This window comes from Kogia breviceps, chromosome 9, assembly GCF_026419965.1.
Source record: "Kogia breviceps isolate mKogBre1 chromosome 9, mKogBre1 haplotype 1, whole genome shotgun sequence".
NCBI classification, from domain to species: Eukaryota; Metazoa; Chordata; class Mammalia; order Artiodactyla; family Physeteridae; genus Kogia; species Kogia breviceps.
Window position 1 is genome coordinate 54,310,091 of NC_081318.1, and position 9,985 is coordinate 54,320,075.

At 36.3% G+C, this 9,985-nt stretch overlaps 1 long non-coding RNA gene across 1 annotated transcript in view; it reads right to left on the bottom strand.

The window, feature by feature from the left end:
• Window positions 1-9,985, bottom strand: part of LOC136791981 (uncharacterized) — a 126,581-nt gene that overhangs the window by 105,582 nt on the left and 11,014 nt on the right. The window lies entirely within an intron of this gene.

The window sequence follows — 9,985 nt, forward strand, 5'->3', positions numbered from 1 at the left end:
AGAGAGACACAAAAAGAACATTCAATATTTGTTAAATAAATCAATAGTTTGAAAAAACACAAAAAATAGAAGTTATTAGTTACTGTTTAAAAATAAACATGAACCATCTTAATGACATACTTCTGGAAAAGATGACTCAAAACATATAGATGCTCATAAAATGGGTAAATTTACTGGAGTAGAATAATCTAGGAAACAGTAGGCCCAGTATATAAATATATTGACTATTGGAACTCTGGTAACTCCTTTATTAAATAATTGCATAATAAAAATAAGAGAAATGTCATCTTTGGCATTTTTAAGCCAATGGCCTACCTCTTACTTTTTGCCTTAACAAAGTGTATTGCAAACTTTAAAAAGGTCCTTTAAATGGTAAAACCTTTGGTGACTTGCTTAGAGAGGTGAATACTTAATTGTTCAAAATTAATAAACAGGAAAAGAATAAAGAGATTATAGAAAGCCCATAGATAGTATCTTTCCCAGTGTCTCTGTTTATTAAACAATTTTATTTCTTCTTTATTAAAATGTTCATTCGATTCTTTTGTCCATTTATTGGAGCCTAAACTTTTGCTTCTATTCTGAATTTGTATGAACGATTTTAAATATTTGACATCACTCTTTTAAATTTACAGCAAACATTTCCCCTCAACTTACGTTTTTTTAAAAATAAAACTTTAAATTTTAACACTTTGACCTAAATAGAATTTATTTTGGGGGTACTGTATGAAATTAAGTATTATAAAACACTTTATTATTTATAAGCACTTTGTCAGTTCTTAAAACATTTGTATAAAAATAAATGGCAATCTCTTTTTTAGAGATAGTTGGATTTAGAGTTATAAAATTCCAACATTTTAAATGACATTTCCATTTTACTTAAATGTGTTTTAAAATAAATGACCTAGGTTAAATACAATGTCAAAAATAATGAAAACAGATTAAAATAGACTCCTGTTTAATATCTCTCCCACTCCTAATCTTCTCTGATCCTTTTACAGTCATAAGGGTCAAACATTTATGTTTATAGAAAGAGCAGTTGGGTTTTGTTTCTTAAAGCAAGTTTCTTTCATGGGTGTTAACAACAGGATTCGTAATGTTGATGATGACTCAATTATTCCTGGAAAATGCATCTTAAACCAGGCATCAAAAAGATGATGAAATGACATGAAACTGAAATAATATCTTTGTGATTTTTTTTAAAAATAATGAAACGAAGGAAATTGTCATGGAGCAACTAAGCCCGTGCACCACAACTACTGAACCTGTGCCCTAGAGCCCACAGGCCACAACTACTGAGCCTGTGTGCCACAACTACTGAAGCCTGTGCACTGCAACTACTGAATCCCGACCGCCTAGAGCCCGTGCTCCGCAACAAGAGAAGCTACTGCAGTGAGAAGCCCACGCATCGCAACGAAGAGTAGCCCCCACTCTCTGCAACTAGAGAAAGCCCCTGCACAGCAGCGAAGACCAACTCAGCCAAAAATAAAGAAAAATTTTAAAAAATGAAACAAAGAAGGAAATTGTCTACGAAAAAAAGGTATGGCTGTACTTTATTTAAAAGAGTTCATATGAGAGGGATATATAGTAGTTTTTTTTTTTTTTTTTTAGGCCAAGCTGTGCTGCATGTGGGATCTTAGGTCCCCAACCAGGGATCGAACCCATGCCCCCTGCACTGAGAGTGCAAAGTCTTAACCACTGGACTTCCAGTGGTTAAGTAGATATTCTTGATCAAAAGAGAAAATGAGCATTTTTTTGGTCCTTAAACAAGCTTACCTATCACTGCATAACAAAGTTCTGCCAAATCGACAGCTTAAAACAACTTATTTTCTGTCATATTTTTGTAAATTGACTGACTTCAGCTTGGTGATTCTCATTTTGGAGACTTTCATGCTTTTGCTCAGGTAGTTGATGGGGCTGAAGTCATCTGAAGGCTTGCCTTGGACATCAAGATGGCTTCTTCACTCACATGATTTACACTTTAACTGGGTAGGCTGGTCAGGCATCTGTCCCTTCCTATGGCCGCTCTATGAGCCTGGGTTGAGTTTTCTCACAGCATGGTGGTCTAAGGTAAATTTTAAATGGCTACTTGTTTCCCTTATAACAAGAGCTCTAAGAGACCGAGGCAGAAGCTACAAGGCTTTTTTGTGATCCAGCCTTAGATATTAAAAATCATCACCACTACTGTACTCTATTTGTTAAATGGGGCCAGCCCAGAAATCTTGAACAACAGTATGAATACTAGAAGGTATAATTCAAGGGAGACCATCTTTGGAGACCAGCTACCACAAGTGCTTTTTACAACATTTGACATAGAGCTGGTAAAGGTGCCCAAAAGAGCATCAAAAGAATATGATGGGTTAAAAAAAGTGGAAAAAAATCAGGAATGATTCTTTAATCCTACGCAGCCAAGTGTGAATTTTCCAGTTAATTTTATGATCTTTAAGTAATCACTATAACTTGTCCTTCTGACTATATTCTCTTCTGCTACTTTGGGGAATTTAACTGTGTATTCAAACTGATACCAGGCAATGAGAAAAGGACAGAACAAACACCGAGAAACTCCCAACTGAATGATATCAAATGAAAGTCTGGTCCCTTGAAAGGCACATTTCTTTTTTAAGTACTAGGTGTACATAACAACTTATCATAATATAATGGTAGGTATACTGAAAATGTCATAAAACTGTAGACCTTGAAGGGACTTGAAAGCCAATCTTTTTTTTTGGCCACACCATGTGGATTGCAGGATCATAGTCCCTGACCAGGGATTGAACCCAGGCCATGACAGTGAAAGACCCAAGTCCTAACCACTGGACCACCAGGGAATTTCTGAAAGCCAATCTTTATTTCAAAGACACTCTAACTAAGGCCAAGAGTGGTTAAGCAACTTGCTAAAGGTTTACATAAGTCATTGAAGACATTCTAACTCCTAGTCCACAAATTTGCATGCAACATGCTGCCTTTTTCATTTACCCAATAGTATTTGAACTAAAACCTTACTAACAAGACAACTGTACTTGAGTATGGTTGATCCTTATTAATTTTTAAGACTGCAAAGTGATACCTGTGATGTATTAGAGAGTACAAAGTGGTGTACAGAGAGAGAAAAAAAGCCCAAGTTTATTCCAGACCAGCGATTCTCAAATTTGAGTAAGGTATGAACTCCTTTTAAAGAAAAAAGAAGGGGGAAAAACTCTCAATGGCCACATCGTTGACTTAAATTCCTCTTTTAAAAATTTCATGATTATGTTCAAATATAAAACTTTGTGTAAATTTCTTATGATTAGAACATGTAGATAACTATGAAACCAAAACAAATGTGCAAGTTTGCTAAATAATATCTAACATATATACTAGTTAATGGGTAGTAGGCACTTTACATATAGCAACTCATTTAAAACTCACAACAACTCTATTAGGTGGGCACTATTATTCTCATTTAGTAGATGGGGAAATCAAGACACAACTGGTCAGTGGGGACCTGGGTTTCACAAAAAGTTCACAGACAACTGAGTATGAAGAATGATATTGTTGGACAGAAATTAAATTGCTGCTTGTAATGTGAGTGTGGTACTGACTGTAACTTTGTAGATCTTCTGGTTTAACATACTTAAAATTAGCTCTCAAAAAGATACATGCACCTCAATGTTCATAGCAGCATTATTTACAATTGCCAAGATATGGAAGTAACCTAAGTGTCCATCAACAGATGAATGGATAAAGAAGAAGTGGTATACACACACACACACACACACACACACACACACACACTGGAATACTACTCAGCAATAAAAAAGAATGAAGTTTTGCCATTCACAACAACATGGATGGACTTGGAGGGCATTATGCTAAGCAAAATAATCCAGACAGAGAAAGACAAATACTGTATGATATCACCTATATGTGGAATCTAAAAATTACAACAAATTGTTGAATGTAACAAAAAAGAAGCAGACTCACAGATATAGAGAGCAAACTAGTGGTTACCAGTGGGGAGAAGAAATGAAAGAGGGGCAATATAGGGGTAGGGGATTAAGAGGTACAAAATATTAGGTATAAAATAAGCTACAAGAATATACTGTACAACACAGGGAATATAGCTGATATTTTATAGTAATCACAAATGGTGTATAACCTTTAAAAATAGTGAACCACTATACTGTATAACTGTAATTTATATAATAAAAAAAGTTTTAATTAAAATGAGCTGGATAGTGACTAATTTCTCCCATCCCTTTTTCTCTTCTGTCAACTGCTAAATATACCTTGGAAGAGCACAAATTAATGTTATTTGGTCTTCACTAGAAGCGAATGTCTTGTTAGAAACTAAGTCTACATTTGCTCACTCATTAAATTTTTTTTAGACAATTCCTGATACTATTTTTTATTATTGGAATATAATTCACATACTATAAAGTTCACTCTTTTAAAGTGTACAATTCCGTAGTTTTTAGTACATTCACAAAGTGGTGCAACCATCACCCTTGTCTAATTCCAGGATACCTTCATCATATCAAAAAGAAATCCCCTATGCGTTAAGGATTCTAATTTCTCTACTTTCTCATCAACTCTTAATATTATAATACTGACTTTGATTATAGCCATACTAGTGGGTGTGAAGTGATACCTCATGTGATTTTGATTTGCATTTCTCTAAGAACTAATGATGTTGAGCATCTTTCCATGTTCTTGTTGGTCATTTGCATATCTTCTTCGGAGAAATATGTATTCAAATCATGTGTCCATTTTATAATTGGGTTATTTGTCTTTTTATTGTTCAGCTTTGAGTTCTCTAATTAGGCTTTGACAGGGTGATACTGCTAGGCACCAATGCAATGATAAATGCAAAAAACATGGGTTCTGAAATTGCATACTCAGTTATAAAGTGGTCATCTATGAGATCCAGAATCAAATCTGCTTTTACTGAAATTTTGAAGCTTATCATTAAAAAATATACATTTTAAATGTTTAATAAAATACTGATATCAGAAATATTCCCTCCACTTAATATCACAGAGAGTAAATTTTTCAAAGAAGTTAAGGCAGTGTTAGTTACAGTAGCAAAAGAATCAGAAAATGTATTATCCTAAAGCTGAGGGTTAAGAAAACAATTCTAGGGCTTCCCTGGTGGCGCAGTGGTTGAGAATCTGCCTGCCGATGCAGGGAACATGGGTTCGTGCCCCGGTCTGCGAAGATCCCACATGCCGCGGAGCGGCTGGGACCGTGAGCCATGGCCACTGAGCCTGCGCATCCGGAGCCTGTGCTCCACAATGGGAGAGGCCACAACAGTGAGAGGCCCGTGTACCGAAAAAAAAAAAAAAAAAAAAAAAAAAAAAGAAAACAATTCTATACATAGCAACTAATAATTATAAGCATCTGGACTATGTTGATATATGGAAATTCATTCATGAAACAACATTAGCTATGAAATATCTGTCTTATACAGATATACACTCATATACTCTAACAGATTTATAAATGTGTCTACATCATTTTATCTTCAAAATCTATAAAATATATTCTTATAAATCTATTAAAATTTATGTATACATGTTTGTATATAATTTTATCTTCAATCTAATTCAAACAGATTATATACATATAAATTTATTAAAATCTGTGAATGTGCTTTGGCAAAAAATGTAAGGTAATGTTAACAGAATTTTATGTTTATTGGATTCTTTGGTTTCAAAAAGCAGTGTTCCACAAAAATGGTTCTATTTTATTAATAGCATTGCTCACAAAGATTCAGTGCTAAAAAAAATTTGGGAATTTGTTGGGAAGATGTTAAGTAAATGTTTTTATGTAGAAGTTCTCAGCCTTTAATCCACTAATATGCATTGTGAATCTCTAAAAGAAAGAGGTTCTTCATGTTATTTACCTCAAAGTCTGTTATTTTCATCATGATTTACATTTATTTTACTTGTGTAAACAAATTTGTGTAAATCTCATTTGCACTTGTTTACTAATTTATCTTCTCCACTGAACTATACATTCTAACAGGACAGGTAAGTACATCTCTCTTCTTCACCATTGTTCCTAGTGCCTCAGCCAGGGCATACAGCAGGAGCTCAATAAATACTTTTGTAGTGAATGTATGACTTGGAGAAGCATCTTGAGGGACACGGGCTTGAAGTTACACACTTTGGAAACTACAACTCTAAAGTTATTCAATTGTATAATAACTTCAAAGAAAAATTTGTGTTAAAACCTCTAGGCCAGAGGCAGAGTCAAGATGGCCATGTGGGAAGACACAGAGTTAGCATCTCCCCACAATTAGGGTGCCTGCCGGCCAATGGTGGGAGACTCTAATGCCCAAGGAGATGGGAGGAACGTCCAAATGAACCGGTAGGATGTGGGGGGACTGAGGGGTGAGGAGAAGTGTAGGTCAGACAGGATCAGCACCCCTGAGGCAGGGGAGATCAGGAGAAGCAGGCAGGAGGCACTCTCCAGGAAGAGCTGGAGAGGAGCAGAGGGCAATCGCCTGGCCCACTCGGGCCGGGGAGACTTCTGAGCTCCCAGGTGAGGTGCCCTGCCCTCTGAGACCAGGGGTGGGGCGCATGCCTGGGGCCCCTTCTGTTCCTTGAGCCTAAACCCCACCCCCCACAGCCCATAGGGCTGGAAAAGTCCTAAGCATAGGCTCCGCCCATCGCCCAAACTTCACCCTTGCTTAGGCCCCACCCTCCACAGCCAAGGCCATCCCCTGCTTTTTTTTCTTCTTTCCTTCTATTTTTTTTTCTTTTCCCTCCTCCTCTTTTTTACTATTGTGATACTGATGTACCTTCTGGTTGTTGATTCATCTATATTTTTATTTTTATATTCTCTCTAACATATCTGTTAATTTCCTAGTCTAATTTTATTTTTTACTTTGTTACTGTTCTTTTTTTTTTTTCTTTGCTGCCCCACGTGGCTTGTGGGATCTTGGTTCATCATCTTGGGGTCTGGTCGAAGCTCCTGTGGTGGGAGCTCCAAGTCCGAACTGGACTAACAGAGAACCTCAGATCCCAGGGAATATTCATCGGAGTGAGGTCTCACGGAGTTCCTCATCTCAGCACCAAAACCCAGCTCTACCCAACAGCCTACAAACTCCATTGTTGGTAGCCTCAGGCCAAATAACCAGTAAGACAGGAACACAATCCCACTCATTAAAAAAAATGAGATGGCAAAAAATTATGTCACAAATGAAGGAGCAAGGTAAAAACCTACAAAACCAAATAAATGAAGAGGAAACAGGCAATCTACCTGAAAAAGAATTCAGAGTAATGACAGTAATGATTAAGAATATTGGAAATAGAATGGAGGCACGGATTGAGAAAACACAAGAAATGTTTAACAAATATGTAGAAGAACTAAAGAACAAACAGAGATGAACAACACAATAACTGAAATGAAAAATACACTAGAAGGAATCAATAACAGAATAAGAATTGAAGACAATCTCAGAGACCTCTGGGACAACACTAAATGCACCAACATTCGAATTATAGGGGTCCCAGAAGAAGAAGAGAAAAAGAAAGGGACTGAGAAAGTATTTGAAGAGATTAGAGTTGAAAACTTCCCTAACATGGAAAAGGAAACAGTCATCCAAGTCCAGGAAGCACAGAGAGTCCCATACAGGATAAACCCTAGGAAAAACACACCAAGACACATATTAATCAAACTAACAAAAATTAAATTGAAAGAAAAAATGTCAAAAGCAGCAAGGGAACAAAAAATAACATACAAAGGAATCCCCATAAGGTCACCAGCTGATTTTTCAGTGGAAACTCTGCAGGCCAGTAGGGAGTGGCAGGATATACTTAAAGTGATGAAAGGGAAAAATCTACAACCAAGATTACTCTACCCAGCAAGGATCTCATTCAGATTCAGTAGAGAAGTCAAAAGCTTTAAGACAAGCAAAAGCTAAGAGAATTCAGCACCACCAAACCAGTGTTACAACAAATGCTAAAGAAATTGTCTAAGCAGGAAACACAAGAGAAGAAAAATACCCACAAAAACAAACCCCAAACAATTAAGAAAATGGTAATAGGAACATACATATCGATAATAACCTTGAATCTAAATGGATTAAATGCCCCAACCAAAAGACACAGACTGGCTGAATGGATACATATGCCCTGAGAAAACCATAATTCAAAATGAGTCATGTACCACAATGTTCATTGCAGAACTATTTACAATAGTCAGGACATGGAAGCAACCTAAGTGTCCATCACAGATGAATGGATAAAGAAGATGTGGCACACATATACAATGGAATATTACTCAGCCATAAAAAGAAATGAAATTGAGTTATTTGTAGTGAGGTGGATGGACCTAGAGTCTGTCATACAGAGTGAAGTAAGTCAGAAAGAGAAAAACAAATACCGTATGCTAATGCAAATATATGGAATCTAAAAAAAAAATGGTACTGATGAACATAGTTGCAGGGCAGGAATAAAAAGGTAGACATAGAGAATGGGCTTGAGGACATGGGGTGGAAGGGGGGAGCTGGGGCAAAGTAAGAGTAGCATCGACATATATACACTACGAACGTCAAATATTTGGCTGGTGGGAAGCAGCAGCATAGCACAGGGGGATCAGCTCGACGCTTTGCGATGATCTAGAGGAGTGGGATAGGGAGGATGAGAGGGAGGCTCAAGAGGGAGGGGACATGGGGACATGTGTATGCATATGGCTGATTCACTTTGTTGTGCAACAGAAACTAACACAGTATTGTGAAGCAGTTATATGCCAATAAAGGTCTATTAAAAATAATAAAAACTTCTAGGCCACTAGAGAGCCATTTAATAAATTATTGCTGCACTTCAGTGGAATCCATTACTACTTCAGGGAACTAAAGAGATTTCTCAGAGAGCACGTCATGACCTGGAAAAGTCTTGCAAAATCATTTTTATATTCTGAAACTCCAACTGAAAACTGTAGTAAAAATGACAGTAACCATGGAAGTTGAAATGAATCATGCTTTGCATGAATACCAACAATTTTGTGCAACACATTTGGTGACATGAGATTTTCCATCAAGGATGTCTTCTTATTTTAATAGTTCAAGTACGAACAGCAGACATTCCTTCTGGAAACTGCAAATTATTAACTCACTGATTCTCTTTTAGGATAAGTGATTTCACATACAACTTGATTTTTTTTTTAATAGTCCATGTTATGACATGGACTATTAAAATATATATTTAAAATATATAGCTTTCCTACCTGTATTATACAATAATTTATAGTTTAGGTTAGTTAAAAAATGCTTTATTCTTTAATAACCTCTTGTGAAATTGATATAATGCTATTGTATTTTTTAAGAACATAGGAAAGCTACTTTTCATCAACTACTAAGATTCATGAATTTCCTCCACTTGTCCTACAGAAGTGTTATAAAGATGCTAATTTCATTATTTCAGAGTAGTGTTGAAACAAAATAATAAAAATATACATAAAATTTAATTATTTTTTTCCACTTAGCAAAGTGGAAAGAATTTTACCAGATGCCAATGCTGCCACATCATGACACACCACTGAAAGGTAGCTTATGTCTAAACTTCAAACCTCGATAATATTTGTTTGGGGGGAGGGGGCACATGTCAAGTCAAACAAAGAATATATTTCCAAAGCAGCATTTGCAAAGGTTAATCTCTCTATAGATTACAAAGGGGAAAGTGCAGTGTCCAGTGATCGATCCAAGACCTACTTCAAGAGATTTTTCCTGTTTAATAAACCACCGGGAGTGATTTATTTTTAAACTTAAATTTGCTGAAATGGGGATTCACTAATGCATGCAAACAAACTCCCCAAATTTGAGAATCTTCAGTGAACTGGTTTTATATTTGAGAATAAAGATCTCTTGCTTCTGCTTACATCTTCAGCACAAAAAATAAAGGATACCTGACTATTTGGCAATCTGCAGGGAGAAAATCTACATAATCCCCAAACCAAAGGTGGCCTTCCAGCTCAGGAATCCTCTGAACACTCAAGGCCATTG